Raw genomic sequence first — 24,103 nt, 5'->3', positions numbered from 1 at the left:
ACTAGCTTGGTAAATGGATTCATACACACAATGTGATAGTTACAACCCAATTAAGCTATGCTCACATTGGATCACATCTTGCATTGTTCACCCACTTAGTAAAAAGGTAAAGGTACTCCTGCCCGTATGGGCCAGTCGTGTCCGACTCTAGGGTTGTGCGCTCATCTCATTTAAGAGGCCGGGAGCCAGCGCTGTCCGCAGACACTTCCGGGTCACGTGGCCAGCGTGACGAAGCTGCTCTGGCGAGCCAGCACCAGCGCAGCACACGGAAACGCCGTTTACCTTCCCGCTAGAAAGCGGTACCTATTTATCTACTTGCACTTAGGGGTGCTTTCGAACTGCTAGGTGGGCAGGAGCTGGGACCGAAAGACGGGAACTCACCCCGCCGCGGGGATTCGAACTGCCGACCATGTGATCGGCAAGTCCTAGGCACTGAGGTTTTACCCACAGCGCCACCTGCACCCACTTACATTTTTTTTAAAAAAAGTTGCACTAATTATATGTGCAATTATATGTGAAACTTATGCATATTATACAAACAATATGCACAACAGTTGATACCCAGGCCATACGATGCAGCTAACTGCATCAGTTGCTGATTAGTCAACGTGGCAATGATATGCAGCAACTGGAAAGGAGTCCAATGTAAGCCCAGGCTTGAGTGGCGGATGAGCTGCACTGTAACTCAAGCAGCTGATATGTCCCACTCTCAGGAGCGCATCTGCAAGGGGGGTGGGTGGAGGTGTTTAGCAGGCTGCTGTGACTTGTGAAGCGCCCTGCATGTGGCAGGCGACTCCTTTATGTGCCAGGCATGTTTTCTTTTCTTTTTTTCATTCAACATGGCAGCAAAGCTGAAATCTTGACGGTTTCAAATGCAGAAGCCTACAGGAGCTCCAGACACTAATGTAACACGCCTCTCTCTCTCTCTCCTCTTCCTCCCCTCCTTGTTGCCTCTCTTTGGTGGCTTTGATGTTCACTTCTTACACACTCTGAGATGACTGCAGGATTTGATCAACAGATCATGCATGCAAATGGAGAGGGGTGAAGGGGAGGGGAGGGATGAAGGCGCTTCTCTTTCCCCCACAAGAATGGGACACTTGTGTATTTACACCACATTTTCTCATGTCAAAAGCCATTCCCTGAGCTGGGTGCTACCAGATTATCCAATGAGGGCAAAACTAGGCGATGCATTAAGTGTGTGACCTTGAGCAGAGATGGTTCCTGTAGATCAAACAGTTGCATGGGAGAAGACATTTCATGAGATGCAGCAATGGGTCACATTCATCTGGCACTTCAAGAATGAGGGAAGATGGATGGGCAACATTCTCTGGGCTACAGAATTAAGAAAGGTATTGTATATGCCAATGGCAATCTCACTTCCACATGTGCTGGTCCTTGTATAGTTGAAAGGGCATCAACCATACACTACAGCAGGTATGGGGAAGCTTTTTAAGCCCAAGGAACCACATTTCCTCTTGGGTGACCTTCTAAGGACCACATGCTGGGGGCAGGCAGAGCCAGGGGCAAAAGTAAGCAGAGCAATGAATGGAAGTTTCACCCTTGTACAGTTGGCTAGTTTCTAGAGACATTCACCTCTCTTTCTGTTCTCCACGTAGGCAACCAAGGGGCATCAGGAAGAACTTTCTGGTGGTAAGAGCTCCTTGACAGTGGAATGGATTCCCTCATAAGGTAGTGGACTCTCTTTCCTTGGAGATTTTTAGGCAGAGGTTGGATGGCCATCTGTCCTGGATTTAGCTGAGATTCCTTCATTGCAGGGGGGTGGACTGGATGACCCTCTATGTCCTTTCCAATTCTATGATTCTATTACCAGAGTTCAAGGACACATTCCAGCCAGCAAAAGCACTCAAAGGGAGTGCAAAAGAGGATGGGCAAGAAGTGTGGCTTATGGAGAGTTCTGAGAGGCAGAAAGAGAGACTTGGAGGGCCACATTTGTCCCCTGAACCTGAGGTACCAAGAGGCCAAATTAACCAAATTATAACAGCACTTTAAATATAAGAAGAGAATATTACCTGTGCTAGAGGGGCAATGCTTAGCTGCAAGTCCCACTTGTCAGAGCCCCAAGGCCCATCAGCGTGCCCATTTCTCTGAAAGGCCTACATTTCTCTGCCTGTTTGGCATCTGAAGATGTTCCAGGAAAGTAGTTTTGAAAGTCAGTTGTTGTCTCGATGAAGATGGCCTGTAAATTATTTACATGCGCCATATTCTCTTTTCTAAAGGCACTTGTGAAAAGGTGACAGGTGACGACTCCTTGCGGCAGATGTTCATGGAGGCAGGCGAGGCAGACACAGCTCGGATGAGAAGAGAGATGTCTTCGGCTGCCGGGAAAATGACAGCGTTGCTCACGGATTGGCTCATTGAAGAGTCAAGGAAAGAAAGCAACACCAAAAAGGTTTCCTTTAGGGATGGGCTCTCTGAAGAGAGTTGACAAGTGTGTACTGACAGAAAAACAAATTAGGACTCACTGCCTTTCACACCCACCTACCCTGTCTGGATTATTATTGCTTTCAACAACTCATTGGGCAGATGTACAAGCCAGAAGATTAAATGACATATTTAGTAGCCTGGGGTGTCAACTGGTTTGGCTGCCCACCCATAATGGAGGCTGGGCCATTAAGGTGAATGGAGAAATGTCCCACCAATCTAATTCTGCCCTCCACCAGCCTGCCATCTTCCTTCCAACCAGTTCCCAGGGCGGCCTTGCCTGTCAGCTTCCTCCTCCTTAGTAATCTCAGGCTTGAAGTTGTAGAAATTACAGTGGTACCTCGGGTTACATACGCTTCAGGTTACAGACTCTTCAGGTTACAGAATCCACTAACCCAGAAATACCGTATTTTCCCCTCTATAACACGCAGATTTTTTCTCCTAAAAAGGAAGGGGAAATGTTTGTGCGTGTTATTGAGCGAATGTGTGGTCCCTGGAGCCGAAAAATCAGGCAAAAATCAAATCGCGCTTCATGGAGAAGGGAAACCTGAAAAGAGGAAGCGGCTGCTTTCCTGCATTCTGCCTCAGGGTCTTACTGCCCACCCTACTCTGTTTCGTTGCTGTGCTTGCTGAAACGGAACAAAGAGCAGGGAAAGCCCCTCCCCTCCAGGCAAGCAGAGGGGAAAGCAGAGTGTCGTTCTTCTCTGTGCTCGGGGCTGCAGGGGGAGAGGGAGAGAGAGAGGGGGAGGGAGGGAGGGAGGGAGAGAGAGAGATAGAGAGATAGATGGCTGGCTTGGGTGGGGAGAAACTTTTGCCTTTCTTTCCTCCCTCCCGTTAAATCCCTCTCCTGCATTCTTAGCCAGCTGCTTCTCTGCACACCTCTCTCATGTCCCTTCTTTGTTTTTCCTTCGCTCCCCACTTAAAATGTGGTTACAAAGCATAGATCCATATGGATCCTCAGGATCTTTGCATTGGGTCACCCCAAATTCACCATCAGATCACATAGCATGTCCATGGCTACAGCCTGCACCAAAAAAATCACGCACCCACTGTTGCCTGGGGCTGCAATGGTGCAAAAACGTGGTTACAAAGCATGGATCCACAGGAATTCTCAGGATTTTTGCATTGGGTCACCCCAAATTCACCATCAGATCACATGTCTGTGGCCACAGCATGAAGCACAAAAATGATACATCCACTGTTTCATTCAGAATGTTTTTTCCCTTGTTTTCCTCCTCTTAAAACGATGTGCGTGTTATGGTCAGGTGCGTGTTATAGACCGAAAAATACGCTAATACCTCGGGTTAAGAACTTTGCTTCAGGATGAGAATAGAAATCGTGCTCTGGCAGTGTGGCAGCAGCAGGAGCATTAGCTAAAGTGGTGCTTCAGGTTAAGAACAGACCTCCGGAACGAATTAAGTACGTAACCCAAGGTACCACTGTATCAGGAAGGAGGATGCAAACAAAACTAGAGTGAATTGGCTCTCCTTGTCGTTGGCTCTGGCTCCACCTAGCCTCCAGCCTTACATCCTACCAGGCCAATGGACTCCTGCCACCATAGTGTATTCATTCCTAATGTTGATTCCAGGTCTGCGGGAAGAGGAGCTGGATAATATGTTATCAGTGGCTTCCCTATCCAAGGCTTCCCATCTCCTTTTCCTTGCTACTACTCTTACTGCATATTTGCTCTCCTCCAGTGGTGACTGGTGCCCACTGGGAGTGGAAGGGTAGAAGGCAGGGAGACTGCCCTGAGCCAGCCTCTGCCGGCCTGCCTTCTTACTTGCAACCAGTCAGGGCTCTGGTGGCTCTACCTGTCATTGACTCTAGCAGGGCCGTGACTGGTTGTAAGTAAGAAGGCAGGCAGGTAGAGACTGGCTCAGGGCAGTCTGAAGGTGGTGGAGCAGTTCCCCATTTGTCCTCCATTTATTTCTAGGACCACCCCACAAGAAGGAAGAGCCGTATGACAATCTTGGGATTAGCAATGGTCTCCAGTTGTAACAAGGGTCTTGGCAACTGCTTGACAATGCCAACTCCTGATGCCAGCCAAGTTCCCTTTCCCAGGTTTTTTTTTATGTTAAACAACTGCTTCAGGGTGGAAGTTGGGTTAAGTGACTTCAGCTGTCACAGCCAATCAGTGAAGTGCAGGGTGACTTAAGTTGCAAACAGGGAAAACAGGTTCACCCAAGCTTGATCCAGGGGAGAAGATTGTTATCTCAAACCAAAACAGAAAGACTGTGCTTCCGTAGTGGGCTATTTGGATATACCCCTACATTTCTTGCACAGACACAGCTCTCCGTTTTGGGATGTCAGCAGTTGAATTGAATCTGGCCTGGTTTAACCTTTGCAAGTGAGTAGCACCTTTCTCTGACAGACTGCTCCTTGCTGTGTGAGACGGCATCAAAGAATGCTACAGATGGATTACCATCTGTGCCGCGCCAGGGTTGATGCAACAATTCTGGCATGTTTACATGGTTGTGACTGAGATCAAACATCAGCATTATTACAGCACTTGTTTGACCCTCTTAGGAAATAGTCCCTGCAGCATGGGGAGATTTGGCAAAGTCTGGGCAGGACTGAGACTGGAGCAATACCAGAGCAGCGATGAAGTCTAGGCATGAAAAAAGAGCACATTTACTATTTATGCATTCATTTTAAATATTTATTCCCCCACCTGCTAATCAGAAATCTTAAGGTGGCTTTCAATATATTTGAAAACATTGGCTGTTAGTGTTGATTTGACAGCATTCTGTGATTTTGCTAAGTTGCTGTTTTATTTGTTCATTGCTCAGGAAAATATTGTTACAGCAAGTCACGGATAATAGTAACAACGGCAGTGGTGGGCTTTGGGTTGTGCGATGCTAAAATTCAGCAGCCCCTGCCTCTCGTGCCCCGTTCTACAGCATTGTTGTGGTGCCCCCTGCAGTACACCACCTTATGTCACTGCAGCGGTCGTGCCACCCTAAAACCGCCTCTGATAACAGCAGCAACAACAACGGTGATGATGACAACAACAAAAATTTGAGAGGCAGTTTTCAGCCATGGGGGGACCCCCATCCTGAACATTGCTGCAAAAGCACACAGATGTGAGTGGCCTTCATGGGACGGGACTACATCAGGGTTGAAGCAACTCTGTGCCGGGGAAGCTGTACCTGTTGAATTTCTGTCTTTCATAGAGCTCTCAAAGGCACTGGAGCCCAGTGAGGGGAGTAATGACATTCCTGTTGCCATGGCAGTCTGACTTCCTCTGACAACACCTCTCTCAGCTTCCTGTAACCTCAACTTAAAGAGGGAGGTGGCCTGAGTAATACAGGATTGTGGCTTGAAAAGAATTCTATGCTGCAGAAAACCTGGGGCGCATTCCTTCCATTTTCACTTTTATTATTCTTATTCTTATTTAGATTTCGTACCTGCCTTTCATTATAAGGTGCCAAGGCAGGTTACAGCAATATTAAAAAAAGCATTAAAAAACAGTTTAAAACAAATTAAAACATTGCTTAGGGCTACTTCACACATTATGCATCAAGAAACTCTCTGGGTGAACCAGTTCCTGTAATCTTTGATCCTGTAATCCTTTGATCTTGGATCCATGTAACATTCCCCAAATAATCCTGGGAACCGTGGTTTGTTAAAGGCACTGAGAACAGTAACTCTGCGAGGGGTGAACTACAGTCCCCAAGATGCTTGGGGAAGTCACGTGCTTTAGATATAGCTTAAACATATGGTGTCTATGCAGCCTTTATTCCTTGCTTTTATTTAATAGTGAGAACCTCAGTCCTCCTTCACAATGACATAGTATGTGACTTTGGAAAACTGGCATACGTAACCATCAGAGAAGCCATGGTGGCTGCCAATATTTCAAAATCCAAAGGAAGGCAATTTTGTGTGTGGACATGCTGGTTTTCTTTTCCAGTCTCAGGAGACTTCAGCACACCTAATTCCTTCTCTGCTGCATTGCACCAAAATACTGTTTGCACCAAACTTCTTCCTGACCTCATGTAGCATTTTGTAGGGCCAGCCCAAGGCATTTGGATGGTGAAGACTAAGATGGTGGTCTCTCCCCTTCCATGCAATGCAGCCCATTGGACTGGTAGACTGGAACATAGGGACATATATTGGGTCCATCTAGCTCAGGAATGTCTACCTTGAGTGGCAACAACTCTCCAGGTTCAGAGTTCCAGACTGGGGTCTTGCCCAGGTATTGAAACTGGCATCTTCTGCATTCAGTGGAGATGTTCTGCTACATAGCTATGTCCATTCTCCTAATAGACCTACAGGAAGCTGCTTTATACAGAGTCAGACCACCTCTCCATGTAGCTCAGTACTGTCTAACCTGACTGGCAGCGGCTCACTAGGGTTTCAGGCATTTCCAGCTCTACCTGGACATGCTGGAGATAGAACATGGACCTTCTACATGCATGCAAAGCTGCTGAGCTACAACCCTTCCCAAAGAGGTATTTTCAGTAAATCGGCTGGATATTATTTCAATACTGGGAACAAAGAGGTATCTTTCTCCACATCTGATGGCAGGTAGCAGTCACCTTGTTCAGGGTATGTTGTGTGAGGTGGCTGCCAATGGTACAGCTAGTCCGGCCACTGTGGTGCAGTAGCAGCAACAGCACTAGGCTTGGGTGTGGAAAATCCCCATTCAACCTCATAAGGTAAAGGTACCCCTGACTGTTAGGTCCAGTTGCAGATGACTCTCGGGTCGCGTGCTCATCTTGCTCTATAGGCCAAGGGAGCCAGCTTTTGTCCGCAGACAGCTTCTGGGTCATGTGGCCAGCATGACTAAGCCGCTTCTGGTGAACCAAAGCAGTGCACGGAAATGCCTTTTACCTTCCCACTGGAGCGGTACCTATTTATCTACTTGCACTTTGACGTGCTTTTGAACTGCTAGGTTGGCAGGAGCTGGGACCGAACAACAGGAGCTCACCCCATTGTGGGGATTTAAACTGCTGACCTGATCGGCAAGCCCTAGGCTCTGTGGTTTAGACTACAGCGCCACCCACGTCCCTTATTCAACCTCATACAGTGGTACCTCGGGTTACATACGCTTCAGGTTACATACGCTTCAGGTTACAGACTCTGCTAACCCAGAAATAGTGCTTCAGATTAAGAACTTTGCTTCAGGATGAGAACAGAAATCGTGCTCCAGCGGTGCGGCAACAGCAGGAGGCCCCATTAGCTAAAGTGGTGTTTCAGGTTAAGAACAGTTTCAGGTTAAGAACGGACCTCCGGAATGAATTAAGTACTTAACCCGAGGTACCACTGTACTCTGAGCTTATTCAGTCCCTGCCATATTCAGTAAAGGAGCGTTAGCTAGCAGGTGAACCACTGCCAGTCAGCTCAGACAATATTCAGCTAGATGTCCAAATAGTATGACGTGGTATAAGGCGATTTCCTATATTTCAAGAGACATGTGAAAGATAGAAGGAGAAAATGGGGGTTAGAGAAATAATGACCATGAATGATGGGAGTTGTAGTCCAAAAGATCTGAAGGGCATCAAGTTGGAGAAGCATATTTGCTGGAGCCTCCAAAGAAAATAAGCACATTTGCTAGAACCTCAAATGAATAAAGTCTGTCCTTATCTGACATGCTTTGAGATCAGACAAAGAACATTCTTAGTTATGATCATACTAAGGTGTGGATCTATTGATCTATCTATTGTCCATCTCCATGTACATAGGAAACTGTTTTATACTGGGTTAGACCATTGGTCCATCTATATATCAGTACTCTATATTGACTGGCAGAAGTTCTCCAGGATTTCAGGCCAGATTCGCTCTCACTCAGTCAATCCCAAAGCAGGCATTGACTGATCACCTAACAGGTGGTGACTTCAAGCATACTGATCAGAGGCACTTCAAAGCTCCACCCTGGACTCTTCGCAAGCCCTGCATTGCCTTGATGATCCTCACTTGATGTAATTGTGAAGTCAGGTGATTGACAGCCCTGTGTGGTATAGGGCAGATATGTATCTGGCCACCTGGCCAGATCCGATTCCTTACTCTTAGGGGAAAGCATTGAGGAAAGAGGAAGATAGTCATATTCAGGTACCTCTTTCATATCATTACATAATGACTAAGGGCAATGAGCCTTCCAGGAGATACCCATGAGACATTGGCCAACCAGATACCCATGAGAAACTCATAAGCAGGACCTGAGTGAAATTTCCAGCAACTGGCATTCAGAAACATACTGCCTCCAACAGTGCAGGCAGAACACAGCTATCATGACCACTAGCCACTTGATCTATTTGATCTTCTTTCAAAAGCGTCCAAGTTGGTGGCCATTACTGCCACTTGCAGGAGCGATTTTAATCGTTTGTACTGTGTGAAGAAGTACTTTTTCTTTCCTGTCCTGAATCTTCCTGAGGAGGCTTTGATGTTTCGCCTCTTTCTCGGATGCAAGTGCACGACACCTTTCAGAGCGATGCTTTGAGATTGCTCTGAGTCAAAGTCTGGGAAGTCTCTTGGCTTCCATAGTTTTAAGTTTTCATCCACTTGTTTAAAAATCCTCATAGCAACACACCTATTTTAAAATGCAAGAGAACAGATGGGGGTCTCTTTGGGAAACCTAATATAGTTCTCAAGACATAGCCAGGAACTGATTCCAGATCTAGAGCACAACAGTGGATCCACATTGCCATCTCAAATTTGATTTTAAGCTCCCAATATGTTGTTTTGAGGTGTGTATTTTTTGGGGGGACAGGGGACAGACTCCCCATAAATGTTGGATTTAGTAAAAGTGAGGATCGCTCATGGTTTTATTAAAACTCCACCAAACACTGCTTGATTAAGTTACAGATAGGTAGCCGTGTTGGTCTGCCATAGTCAAAATAAAAAAATTCCTTCCTGTAGCACCTTAAAGACCAACTAAGACCACCAAGGAGGAGACAGGGGACTCCCCTGAGAAGGAGGATAGTTCACCAACACAGGAGCCAGATATATGGAGAAACGTGACTCAAAGAAGTAGGAGGCCCAGGGTTCACTCTGATTGTTTAGAAATACACAATCGCTTTGAGGTCCTCTCCCCTAGCATGGAAGACGAAGAGCAGACTCCATTTGAGGATCTCTCCCTCATTACAGTCGATCAGGTATATGAAGACGAGCAGCAAAGTCAGTCCTCAGGGAATGTGCAGGCGACCTTGGAACGGACAGCTCACGGAAGAACCCCGACCAAACCCAAGAGGAGGCGTGTAGTGGTGATAGGGGATTCCCTACTGAGGGGAACAGAAGCAGTGATCTGTGGGCCTGACAAGATGTCTCGGGAAGTGTGCTGTCTCCCCGGGGCTAAGATCCAAGATGTAACTGAACGACTGCAAGGAATCATAAAACCCACTGACAAATACCCCTTCCTCTTGATTCATGTGGGAACCAATGACACTGCAAGCAATAGCCTCCAGAAGATCAAAAGAGACTACGAGGCTCTTGGCAGGAAATTGAAGCAACTAAATGCACAAATTGTCATCTCGTCTGTCCTCCCAGTTGAACGACGTGGCCCAGGGAGAGAGGGGAAAATAGTGGAAGTGAACAGCTGGCTTCGCAAATGGTGTAAACAGGAACGGTTTGGATTCTTAGATCACGGACTGCAGTTTCTTGCAGATGGACTTCTGGCAAGTGATGGGCTGCACCTCACAACAATTGGGAGAAATGTTTTTGCCAAAAATCTCAGAAACCTCATCAGGAGGGCTTTAAACTGACTAATATGGGGGAGGGAGACAGTGCTCCTGAAGGTAGGAGTCTATCAATTAATGAAGATGATCATCCAAATGTCATAGTCCAAATGGAGCAAACAGCACGCGGACCTAGTGGTGGGAGGAAAAAATCCTTATATAAGAGACACGGGGGAATGATTAATGGACTTCAATGTCTGTACACTAATGCGCAAAGCATGGGAAATAAACAAGATGAGCTTGAGCTCTTGGTACAGCAAACTAAATATGACATAATAGGCATCACTGAAACCTGGTGGGATAAGTCCCACGATTGGAATGTAATAATGGGGGGATACAATCTATTTCAGAGAAACAGACCAGACAAGAAAGGAGGAGGAGTGGCGTTATATGTCAGGGATGTGTATACCTGTGAAGAGATCCAAGATTTAGAACCTCAAAGCCAAAGTGAGAGCATTTGGGTCAAAATTAAGGGAGAGAAGAATAACAGAGACATCATTGTGGGAGTTTACTATAGATCCCCAAGCCAAACGGAGGACATAGATGATGCCTTCCTGGAACAGATGGCCAAGCATGCAAAAGGAAGGGAGATAGTAGTAATGGGGGACTTCAATTACCCGGATATTTGTTGGACGTCAAACTCAGCCAAGAGCATAAGGTCAAACAGATTCCTCACTGGCCTTGCAGACAACTTCATTGTCCAGAAAGTGGGAGAAGCAACAAGAGGAACAGCCATTTTAGATCTGGTCCTAACCAATGTTGATGACCTGGTTAGTGGGGTAGATGTGGATGGATCATTAGGCGCGAGTGATCATGCTCTTCTGAAGTTTACTATACAGCGGAAAGGAGCAGCCAAGCATACTAGGACTCAATTTCTTGACTTTAAGAAAGCCGACTTCATAAAACTTAGGGAAGTGCTGGGTGAGATCCCATGGACAGCAATACTAAAAGGAAAGGGAGTTCATGATGGCTGGGAGTTTGTTAAGAGGGAGATAGTAAAAGCACAACGTCAGGCAATACCAATGAGACGGAAACATGGAAGGTGCCTAAAGAAGCCAGGGTGGCTATCTAAAGAACTTTTAACTGAATTAAGATTAAAAAAGGATGTGTACAAAAAATGGAAAAGGGGGGAAACCACCAAAGAGGAATTCAAACAAATAGCCAGCACGTGTAGACACAAAGTCAGAAAAGCTAAAGCACAGAATGAACTCAGGCTTGCTAGAGAGGTTAAAAGCAACAAAAAAGGCTTTTATGGGTATGTTCGTAGCAAAAGGAAGAACAAAGAAACAGTGGGGTCACTCAGAGGAGAAGATGGTGAAATGCAAACAGGGGACACAGAAAGGGCTGAACTCCTCAATGCCTTCTTTGCCTCAGTCTTCTCCGATAAAGAAAACAATGCCCGACCTGAAGAATTTGGAGCAAATGATTCAGCAAAGGAAACACAGCCCAGAATAACTAAGGAGATAGTACAAGAATACTTGGCTAGTTTAGATGTATTCAAGTCTCCAGGGCCAGATGAACTGCATCCAAGAGTATTAAAAGAACTGGCAGATGTGATCTCAGAACCACTGGCAGTCATCTTTGAGAACTCCTGGAGAACAGGCGAAGTCCCGGCAGACTGGAGGAGGGCAAATGTTGTCCCTATTTTCAAAAAGGGGAAAAGAGAGGACCCAAATAATTACCGCCCAGTCAGTCTGACATCAATAGCAGGGAAGATTCTGGAGCAGATCATTAAGCAAACAGTCTGTGAGCACCTAGAAAGGAATGCTGTGATCACCAATAGTCAGCATGGATTTCTGAAAAATAAGTCATGTCAGACTAACCTGATCTCGTTTTTTGACAGAATTACAAGCCTGGTAGATGAAGGGAACGCAGTGGATGTAGCCTACCTTGATTTCAGTAAGGCATTTGACAAGGTGCCCCATGATATTCTTGTAAAGAAGTTGGTAAAATGCGGTCTTGACTATGCTACCACTCAGTGGATTTGTAACTGGCTGACTGACCAAACCCAAAGGGTGCTCATCAATGGTTCCTCTTCATCCTGGAGAAGAGTGACTAGTGGGGTGCCACAGGGTTCTGTCCTGGGCCCGGTCTTATTCAACATCTTTATCAACGACTTGGATGATGGACTCAAGGGCATCCTGATCAAATTTGCAGATGACACCAAACTGGGAGGGGTGGCTAACACCCCAGAGGACAGGATCACACTTCAAAACGACCTTGACAGATTAGAGAACTGGGGAAAAACAAACAAGATGAATTTTAACAGGGAGAAATGTAAAGTATTGCACTTGGGCAAAAAAAATGAGAGGCACAAATACAAGATGGGTGACACCTGGCTTGAGAGCAGTACATGTGAAAAGGATCTAGGAGTCTTGGTTGACCACAAACTTGACATGAGCCAACAGTGTGACGCGGCAGCTAAAAAAGCCAATGCAATTCTGGGCTGCATCAATAGGAGTATAGCATCTAGATCAAGGGAAGTAATAGTGCCACTGTATTCTGCTCTGGTCAGACCACACCTGGAGTACTGTGTCCAGTTCTGGGCACCACAATTCAAGAAGGACACTGACAAACTGGAACGTGTCCAGAGGAGGGCAACCAAAATGGTCAAAGGCCTGGAAACGATGCCTTATGAGGAACAGCTAAGGGAGCTGGGCATGTTTAGCCTGGAGAAGAGGAGGTTAAGGGGTGATATGATAGCCATGTTCAAATATATAAAAGGATGTCACATAGAGGAGGGAGAAAGGTTGTTTTCTGCTGCTCCAGAGAAGCGGACACGGAGCAATGGATCCAAACTACAAGAAAGAAGATTCCACCTAAACATTAGGAAGAACTTCCTGACAGTAAGAGCTGTTCGACAGTGGAATTTGCTGCCAAGGAGTGTGGTGGAGTCTCCTACTTTGGAGGTCTTTAAGCAGAGGCTTGACAACCATATGTCAGGAGTGCTCTAATGGTGTTTCCTGCTTGGCAGGGGGTTGGACTCGATGGCCCTTGTGGTCTCTTCCAACTCTATGATTCTATGATTCTATGATTCTATGATTCTATGATTCTATGATTCTATGATTCTAAGTTAGTTCTTGGTATAAGCTTTCGTGTGCATGCACACTTCTTCAGATACAGATTCTTCAGATTAAGTTTAGGATAACAAGCTAGCCCAGCTTGACGTAGTTGGCTCAGCACAAGCCATTAACAAAGGCTGAAATGGCCAGTCATCAATCCATTAAAAGAAGCCATCACAAGTCTGGAGACTGCCAGGCACACAGGGGGAGGTTGCCAAGGGGCAATGATGTAAGCAGAAGAGGAAGTCACATTTGGCAAGGGTTTCTGGGAAGAAAAAGGAGGAGGGTAGGCAGAAGCCATGCAGGTGACTGGAGCAGGCTGATGGCACAGAGATGGCTGCTTGGCTGCCTTTGAATCTAACGTTGCACTTCTGCAGGAAGCAAGCCCCTCTTGAGATGTGAATGTTCTGAACTTTCTCACAGTAGACTCAACTGTACATATGTGTAAATAAAACCATATACAGTCGTAACTTGGTTGCTGGACATCTTCGAGCTTGTACGTTTCGGCTCCTAAAAGATCAAAACCCGGAAGTGAATGTCCTGGCTTTTGAACGATTTTCAGAAGCCAAATATCTGGCATGGCTTCTGCAGCTTCTGATTGAGTGCAGGAAGCTCCTGCACCTAAGCGGAAGCTGCGCCTTGGTTTTCAAACCATTCTGTTTGAGAACCAAAGTATGACTGTTTGAGAACCAAAGTATGACTGTATCTTAAAGATGCTACAGTTTCCACTGTGCCTGATTTCCAATGGAAACACAAACTGTGGCTAATATTGGGGGTGGCAGGTAACAATATTAAGGACAGAGAGAAGAGCTCACGCCCTGTATTCGCTGTAACTCATTGGGGTGCCCATTCACACATTGCTGAAAAAGAGGAAATGTATCAGCTCCCCCCGCCCCCAGGAAGAAAAGAAAAAAGTCATAGGGGTTTGCATAACATTTGTGCATACTAACTTACACATAAAGAAACACACTTAGAAATAGTTATTATAATTAATAATATAGAAATGTAACACATCTCACCATATTGGAGAAGACTGTGCATGTTCAGTTTGCTGTTCAGGTGCCAGCTGCTCTCAAGATTATGGTTTGAAGGCACACGAGGCCAACACCTTGCTGAAGAACAGCTGGCCTGTATCTGGTCAGTATCTGGATAGATGACCACCTGTGAATCACAGGTACACCACTTTGTGTCCTGTGATGGAAGAAAGGTGGGATATAAATGCATGAAACTTTTTTTAAAAAAAACTATTGATGGGGAACTTCAAGGGCCCTGCTCTTCCTTCTTATTGTCCTTTATTTTTAAACTGGACTGGGGCAAGACAGCCCTTCAAACAGAGGACTCTTTCCAATACAGGACTGTCCTCTGTAAAACAGGACTCAGGGCTGGTGTAGAGTTCAGGGATGTTTTGGGCAGTGTGTTAACTCATAAACTGGTAATGAATATGCCTTCACCCAGTGCTTGGAATGAGTCAGACAGTTGCTCCATCTAACTCAGTGTAACTTGTCTACACTGACTGACAGCAGCTCTCCAGGATACAAGGCAGGAGTATCTCCCAACCATACATGGAGATGCCAGATATTGAAGCTGAGACCATCTGCTTGCAAGGCAGGTGCTCCACCACAGAGCTATGGCCCTTCCCAAGCTCTCATTTTTCCTAATTCCATTGCCGAGAATAACGACCTCCAGGAAACAAGAGAATTGGACTTGTTGAACAATATCATGACCATCAGCGTCCCAGGCATGGGGAAGTTCTTATTTTTTAAATAATCAGAAACAACAGCCTTTGTTTTATCATAATTAATACCCAGCTGTTCAGACTTAGAAAAGTTTCTCAAAGCTGATAAGAGATGCCTCAAGCCAATTTGTGCATAAGAACAGAAGATCATATCACTGGCATACAACAAAAGTGAAAATTTCCTGCTGGTGGCAGAGGCAGGTGGGTGTAGGAATCCCGTTCCTGCTGTGTTCACAAAATGCTCCCCCTGTCTGCCTCAGAGAGAGGGGTCCGGCAGTGCGGACCCCCTCCATCAACGTGGTGGCTACGTGTGGCCTTTGGCTCTCTCCAGTTCCAGAACCATCTCATGCAATAGCCATTGTACTTCTATTTTCCTTATTTTTTTCTCCCACTCTCTTTCTCATAATGCACTGCTTCTGTTAATTTGGCACTGATGTGAAATTCATAGCCTTCAAAATGTTTTTAGACTCAAGCTCCCATCAGCCCTGGTCATCATGGCCAAGAGTCAGGGTTGATAGGCGCTGTAGTCCAAATCCAGCAACATGCAAAGAGCCACAGGTTTCCCAGCCCTGTTATAAGCCATTATTATAAATGGTGAACTGGTTTGAGAGCATTGGTAGAAACTAGATTATGGAACTGTAACAGGTAAACAGCCAAACTAACAATTGCAGTAGGTAAATTGCCTGCCATCATGTGCACCTGCCTGTATCTGAGATCATCATCTAAGAACCTTCTCTGGGTTTCCTTACCGTTTGCGGTATGACTGGTAATAATCAAGGAGAGCACCTTTCCATGGTGGCATCCTGACTTTTGAATGCTCTCTACACTGATGTTTGCAGGGACAACATCAAGGGTTGGCATGGGTGGGCCCATGTTGAGGGTCCTCAACCCAGCAGCAGACCCACTGACAAGAAAGAGACCACCGAAAGTGCTCCTCTTCCTCACAACTGCAACCTGCTTGAATGAACTTCCCCCCATACCTGGCATCAGTAAAATTGACAGAAAACACGGTGAGACGGAGTGTTCAAGATGTTCCTATAGTCTAAGTTCTTATCAGAAATAGGAAAGACTGTAGCTCAGTGGTAGAGTACCTGCTTTGCATACATAAAGTCCCTGGGTCAATTCCTGGCATCTCCAGGTAGCAGTGAGAGACATTCTTGCCTGAAATGCTGAAGATTCTCTGCCAGACAGTGTGGTCAATACGGAGCCAGATGGACCAATAGTCATTCAGGATAAGGGAGAGAAGGATATTCCTAAAATCCTGTGATCAAGGTTCTTTGCAATTTAGCTTATTACCTGCCTATGGAACAGAACAGTCTTGTAAGAAGCCCACACAAGAATGTCTGTTAGCTTTCTGCGACTGGCAGGGATAAGTGTTTTCCTAGGAACACAAAATGACTGAGGGCACAGGCCCATAAGACATATAAGTGCATATGCTAATTTAGCTGTATAGGTGCAAAATTCAGGTTGACCAGTCCTGGGGGCCACATAGAGGCTTAGATGGTCACATTTGGCCCCTCAGTCCTGAGCTCCCTAGAATGAGAACATGTTTATGCTATATACATAGGTATACCCCTGCCAAAAATGTTGTGCATAAACAGGAAATGGCGCACAAATTTCCATGCTCCAGGTCCAGTGTTCTGGCCATTACAGGACTAGCCCCTCAGTTAGTAGAATAATAGAACAGCACATTTAGAAGGGACCCTGAGGATCATCTAGTCCAACTGCCTGAATCTCAACTAAATCAATTTTTGGGGTGTGTGTGTAATACAATTCAGCAATTGTTTATCTGAAATATTTGCATCTACCTGGGCTGGAAGCATGACACCAACACATATCTTCCCATACATATGTGATGCTTTCTGCTCTCTTCCCCATCACCCACACCCAGGGATTTTCAACTAGGTGATAAGCTGGAGGCTCATTGTTCCTGTGTTCAAGGAACACCTCCTCTTGCTTCATAATTTGGGTGTGTTGCTTTCTTTTTGCAGCTGGCTGGCAGGATGATATAAGATCCTCATTGTTGATTCCCCAGAGAGGATTAGTTTGATATGACTTTCAGGTTGATTGATGGCTGGAGGTGAGGCCAGGCAAAATCTGCCACATGGATGAGAAGTTTGGGGTGCACTTGTGAGAATGGGGAAAATCAGCATCCAGGGACAGTTCTCTTCTAGGTTGCAAAGCCAGGGTAGGACCCTGTATCTGACTGAAGACTCTCATCTAAGTAAGAAATTGCCTGAAAAAGAACCAGAGAGAAACGGATAAAATGCTACCTGGACACAGGAATTGTGTGACTCTCAAATAGGAAAGTAAGAAGGCATCATTTTCATAGAATCATGGAATTGTAGAGTTGGAAGGGAACATGAGGGTAACTTAGTCCAGCTCCCGGCAATGCAATTTCCATTCTGCCCTGTATTTGTCATATCGAGCATTGTTTCCATTTTGCTGCAATTCGTCTTCTGCAAACACTGCATTGTTCTTCCCGCTGTCCATTGTAATGAAATCACATTATTTACATTAAGTTACACTGTCATTACATCATTCTACCCCATTCATTTCAATGCAAAGGCAATGCAAATGGGAGGGAAATGCAACCAATTACATATCCCAAAGCAACAATGACAGCAACTGCTGATTGTATTCAGAGGGCTGATTTCCATTCCAGATATGGGAGAAATAAGCGAACACTGGCAATTTCCACTCCCATTTTCATTTTTGTCAGAATTCTCCAACATCCCAACTCTCAAATGCTGCAATTCTCCATAAAAGGAAACCTAGCCCATAAGTGTTCAGTAACGGTAATTCATTGTATGTACTGGGGCTGCCTCTGAAAGATATCTAGAATCTTCAGCTGGTGCAAAATATTGGTTTTCATTTATATATCAGAGCATGTGGCTACTTACAGAGTACAAGAGGGCAGATTTCGGCCCCAGGGGAACTTACAATCTAAAATTCACCACTAAAGTGTTCTTCCCTGAGCCATAAATCATGGGCATATGCTGGCATTTAGTGAGGTGGCTCTGGAACTATGGATATGGAGCATGAGGTTTCTGCTTTTCTGAGAAAGGAATACTGCGTGATGAACATGTGTGAGTTCCAGGACATAGGAACAGGGCATGGATGGTTTGATGGGATGAAACAGGTTGATCTAGCATTGTTATAAAGGATCTACAACCACCACTGACCATAATAAGGGTCACAATAAAAGCTAAGAGAGCAAAATAATAGCAATAATTTATTATTTGCACCCCACCCATCCGACTGGGTTGCCCCAGCCACTCTGGGTGGCTTCCAGACAATGGAAGTGTTTGGAACTTCCATTGTCTGGAAGCCACCCACCCATCCAAAGTGGCAAGGAATCACCAAGAGAAAAAGCAAGGAGATCCATTCTCCAAGGGACTAGAGGAAAATGAGATGAGAGGTGCAGTGAAGAGGAAACAGAGCTAGGAACAGAAAATCAAAGGCCCCCCAGTTCAATGGAAGAGGATGTGCTTTGCATGCAGAAGGTATCAGGTGCAATCCCTGGCTTCTCCAGGTAAGAGACGTTTTCATGTCTGAACCCCTGGAGAGCTGCAGGCAGCATATGCAGTACTGAGTTAGATGGACCAGCAGTCTGACCCTGTACAGTGGTACCTTGGGTTAAGAACTTAATTTGTTCCGGAGGTCCGTTCTTAACCTGAAACTGTTCTTAACCTGAAGACCACTTTAGCTAATGGGGCCTCCTGCTGCTGCGCCGCCACCGCACGATTTCTGTTCTCATCCTGAAGCAAAGTTCTTAACCTGAGGTAGTATTTCTGGGTTAGCGGAGTCTGTAACCTGAAGCGTCTGTAACCCGAGGTACCACTGTATAAGACAGCTTCCTATGCTCATAAATCTAAAACAATGTAATTGATACTGTAAATCACTTTGATATGCCTCATGGGAAGCAATGCATACATGATGATGATGATGATGATGAATAGGCAAGGAAAGAACCAAATCTACCAAGGCAATTAAGTTGTTGGCTTGCCCAGACAAGAGATCTATATGGGATGCAGAAATTAAGCAGAGGGTGCTATCTAAGCAATTTACAAAGCCAGACAGTACCGGCCATTGACTGAGTCCTGGCATTAGTACAGAAAGGAGTTCAAGGCCTATGCTTTGATAGCTTGCAGGTCAAAGAGACCACCCGGATAGTGGCAGATGTGCTTCTGAGCCACTTTGCTTCTGACCGCATTGTTCGAGTGTGAATGAAAGCCTCCACCACCACCCCAGCTTGCCAGTAGAAGCGGCATGCTTATTTGGTTGGGTGTGTTTCAGTAATGAACTCCTCAATCCCTTCTGGCTCTCTTGTCAATTTCAGGCATGACACAGACACAAAGGTACCTTTTTATAGGTAGGAAATTATAGGTGCTGGTACTTCAAAGGCTTTTTGCACCAAGAGCTTTCCCCTTTGATAAATGACAGCATTGTTAATGATGATTTATTGCAGAGGCCAGCTCAACAAACCAAAATAACTTGTTTCCATGCATTGGCTTCAGAGTAGGTTAATTCCGCCCCCCTGCTTTGGACTATCCATCGCCAGGAGGTAGCTGGTTAACAGCTGTTTAAGTACTGGTGAAACATCTCATTTATTAACTTGTCATCACCTGTCATAAAGTTTAGCCAAATGCAAAGTGATTGTGCACTTAAGTCTGAGTAATTACCCTGTTATTAAAGCAGGCTTACTTCATCTAGCCTCGTGAAGGCTTACCTTACCTTTGTTCCATTTATTTTGAAACCAAATAAGTGCCGAACTGAATGTATTCACCTTGCCTCTGTTCTGAAAAAGATCACACCTACACCATGCAATTAAAGTACATTTCCACAGCCATGGCTCTCTCCGCAAGAATCCTGGGCACTTCAGTTTTGTGAGGGGGGTCTCCTAACAACTCTCAGCCCCCTTAAGAAGTTACACTTCCCAGAATTCTTGGGGAGAAGCCATGACTGCTAAAGTGGTACAAGAGTACTTTCAATGGATGGTGCAGATATGGGCAAACTATATGTTTACATGTGAATGTGTGTAATAACAATGGCCCTCCCTCCAACAGCTGCTTTCTCCTCTTGAGAGCCACAGCCTTCTGGGGACTGCATGGGAGTGCTGGGTGGAGTCAGGGCCAAAGGTAGCCAAAGTCAGATGTGGCAGCCAGACTAGTGACTGGGAATGGCCGCCAGGACCATATAACACCCATCCTAAACGAGCTACACTGGCTCCCGGTACATTTCCAAGCACAATTCAAAGTTGGTGCTGACCTTTAAAGCCTTAAACGGCCTTGTCCCTGTATACCTGAAGGAGCCAAAAGCCTATCGTTCAGCTGGGACACTGAGGTCTATTCAAGGGCCTTCTGGCTGTTCGCTAACTGCAAGAAGTGAAGTTACAGGGAACCAGGGAGAGGGCCTTCTCGGTAGTGGCGCCCACACTGTGGAACGCCCTCCCATCAGATGATGCCAAATAGATAAACAACTGCACAACTTTCTGAGGACATCCGTATCAGGAAGTTTTTAATGTTTGATTTATCATTATGTTGTTATATTCTCTTGGACGCTGCGGGTCAGATGGGCAGGCAATAATAATAATAATAATAATAATAATAATAATAATAATAATAATTAGAGAGAAGGTGCACGTCTCTTGTTTGATCAGTGTCTTAGCTTTCATGTAAACCAAGTGTCTAAACCACTTATATACCTGGTGCATCTTGTAACCTGTGCCTTGCCTATGTACTGATCTTTTATGCATTGAAGTCTCTGGCAGAAAGACAGATGGGAGTCTGAGTTCTTCATCTGGCAGGGAGGGCCAGGATCTACAGTTGGTTCCATTCCAGTCACACAAAAGCCAGAAGTTTCTACATTCTCCCCTCCCCCAGTTCTCTTCCTAGGCAAGCAAGAGACATTATGGAAGGACACCTTCCAGGGGACTGCAGGGCCATTTCTGGTCTACAGGTCACAGGTTTTCCACCCTGTTCTAGGCTAACAATCTTCTGGAGCAATTTGGAAGTGTGTGTGTGTGTGTGTGTGTGTGTGTGTGTGTGTGTGTGTACACACGACCCTTCCTCTTCCTCTGTTTTTGGAAACATAATAGGCTCCAGTCATTTTCCTTTCCCCCAATTCCAAATGAAATATTTACCATATGAAAGCTCTATTCATGTGCTACTCATGTGTAGGGCACATTGAGTACATTGAGGCTGGATTGGGGCTGTGCTGTTAGACCTACCACTGAGTCTTTGGCTTGTTCTTTGCTCAGCGATTTCTACCCTCACATCTCCTTAAAAGCAGTGGGTAACTTCTTCAAAAACCTAAAAATAAAAAAATAAAACTCCCCTCAAGCGTAGTGCAGATTTGGCAAAGTTCCAGGGAAAAAAGTCTCCTCCAGACTGAAGCACCTCCTCTTCCCCCCAGATTTTCCAAGGTCAGTAAAAATGAGAACAATTGCAAATATTAATTAAAAACAACACCTCTGCTCCACAGATTTCTCTCCAGCATTCATGTGTAAGTTGATAAGGGAATTTGAGCCAATCATAAATCTATCTCAGATGCAGCAAGAGATTTTCTTTTGCAATTAAGAAGCTGGGTGTGTTGTGCAGTCATTACAAACAAGGTAAAACATTCCTTTGCATGTCTTCTCTGTGGAGGCTAGTGGAAAATGTGGAGGCCAGCAGGCATGCTAAGAGGATTCTGTGTGATTCTATGCCCCAGGAATACAGAAAAACTCAGGCGGTTGGATCCAGACTAGGGATGGACACATCTCACAGTTTTGTATCTCATTTCCCCCCAATACTTGAGTTCACTTCTCTACATTTCTAACAGTAGAAGCAGAACACAGTCTTCATGGTTTGTAGCTGCTGCTGGCTTTATCCACCAAGAATTTGTCCAATCCTCTTCTAAAGTCATCATGTTGGTGGCCATCATTACACCTTATGAGACTGGATTCCATAGTTTAACTATGCACTGGGTATAGAAGTACGTTCTTTTGTCTGTCCTGAATTTTCATAGAATTGTAGAGTTGGACGGGACCTCAAGGGTCATCAAGTCCAATCCGCTGCAATGCAGGAATCTCAACTCAAGCATCCATGACAGATGGCCATCCAACCTCTGCTTAAAAACCTCCAGTGAAGGAGAGTCCACAACTTCCTGATGAACAGCTCTTACTGTCTGAAAGTTCTTCTAGCATTCAGCGTCACTGGAGGTCCACGAGTTCTAGCACTATGATAGAGGGAGGAAAAACTTTTTCCTGTCCACTTCCTCCACTCTTCCCAGTATTAACTAACCCAAATTGTACCTCCCAAGTCGTGTGCTGATTGGACTGCAGTTGTCCATCACATGTCAGCTTTCTCTGAATGTTGTGACATGGTTCTCAGCTCATTAAAAAGTATCAATATCAAAAATGAATTTTCAAATGGAAATGAAAGGCATATGATATTGAGAAATGTGAACTCAAGAGGAAATATGTTCAAATGCACATAAAAAAGGTAAAGGGACCCCTGACCATTAGGTCCAGTCATGGCCGACTCTGGGGTTGCGGCGCTCATCTCGCTTTACTGGCCGAGGGAGCCGGTGTACAGCTTCCGGGTCATGTGGCCAGCATGACTAACCAGCTTGTGGCGAACCAGAGCAGCGCACGGAAACGCCGTTTACCTTTCCGCTGGAGCGGTACCTATTTATCTACTTGCACTTTGACGTGCTTTCGAACTGTTAGGTTGGCAGGACAAATGTACATATTTTAGTATTATTTATATGCATTTCCCCCCTCAGGAAAATCATTTTTTTAAATTGCAGATTAATACGAGTGAAAATGATGTTGACTGGAACTAGACTGATTTTCCCATCCCTACAAATGCACAAGGCCAAACCTGAGGACATTCAGGGTCAATGTGGTATAGAGGTTGGAGCGTAGGACTAGGACCTGGGAGACTAGGGTTCAAATCTCCTCAGCCATGAAGCTTGCTGGGTGACCAAGGCCATTTGCTGACTCTTAGCCTAGCCTGCCTCACAGGGCTGTCGCAAACATAAAATGGAAGGGGAGGGTACATTACATTAAGCTCCTTGGATGACATATGAGATACAAACAAATGAATAAGGTTTGTGTATGTGTGTGTGTGTGCCAATTATCATCCAATAGCTAATTGGCATGTGCACGCACGCATGCACACACGCACAATGTTAGCTACTCCCTGCGACAAAGTACCCAATTTTGCTCTGCTTTATGTATAGACCACAAAATAAAGATGGAATTTGCATTGGTTTTATTCTTTCTTGTAGATTGATACTTGCAAGAGAAAAGAAGAAGGAGAAAAGGGTAACATTTTGTGCTCTGGGTTGAATGTATAATTTTTTTGATTTGTGTATGCTATCTCATTTGAATTGTTTGCTAGTGTTACCACATGGTCTTTTGTGATCTTTATGTGTAAAGGCCACTGAGTACATTGCTAATGAATTTGACCCTACCCTACCTGACTTACTCCTAATTTGTCTTCTGGGTTTTCGTTGAACCTAGTTCATTTGGAACTCATTATGAATAGTGTGATTTTGACAGCAGGTAACAGGGCTGGTAATTAAGGAATCATTGGATATGACTTGGAATACTCTGCGTTCAGATTAGGGTTATGTTTGGTAGTTAGTCAAACAGAAGTACTTCAGTTAGCTAACCAAAGTACTGTCTAAACTGACTGTCAGCAGCTTCTCAGGGTTTCAGGCAAGAGCCTTTCCCAGACCAACTAGGAGGTGCCAGGGACTGTATGCGAGACCTTTTGCTTGCAGGACAGTTGCTCCGCCTCTAGGCTATGGCCCTTCCCCATTTAGCTGGGTGGGACAAAACTTCCCTGAGAGTCAACACGGCAGTCCTGTTCTGTGTGGTGTTGAAACCTCCTCAGTTCTCACTTTGCTTAGGAGCAAAGGCACAGCGGTGCGGATGCTGAGTGAGTGAGCCCCAGATCCGTCCTCCCTCTGTCAACAGCAAAATAATGGGCGTGGCACAAGCCTGGAGGAAATCTGTGTCAGGCTGGTGATGGGAAAATACGGCAGCTTGTCAAAGCAGCTTGGCCTGCAGCAGAGAGACGAGTGAGATTAGTAGGCATTGTCTCACCTGTCGGCAGCCTCTTCAAGGCCTGTTCCTTTTGACAGGGCGGAGGTGTGAGAAGGATTCTCTCTTGATCCCACCCAGGGCTGCACAGGGT

At 45.4% G+C, this 24,103-nt stretch overlaps 1 long non-coding RNA gene across 1 annotated transcript in view; it reads left to right on the top strand.

Moving 5' to 3' along the window:
• Positions 1 to 8,409: 8,409 nt before the first annotated feature.
• The window catches only part of LOC308574301, a 35,663-nt gene continuing 19,969 nt past the window's right edge, over positions 8,410 to 24,103 (top strand). The window contains exon 1 of the long non-coding RNA XR_014002463.1: positions 8,410 to 8,493. This is a non-coding gene — a long non-coding RNA (uncharacterized lncRNA). The remainder of the gene's footprint in view (positions 8,494 to 24,103) is intronic.

The sequence above is a fragment of the Podarcis bocagei genome (assembly GCF_964188305.1).
Source record: "Podarcis bocagei genome assembly, chromosome: 15".
NCBI lineage: Eukaryota > Metazoa > Chordata > Lepidosauria > Squamata > Lacertidae > Podarcis > Podarcis bocagei.
The sequence above is the reverse complement of the archived record's forward strand: the minus strand, read 5'-3'. Positions and strand labels throughout refer to the sequence as shown.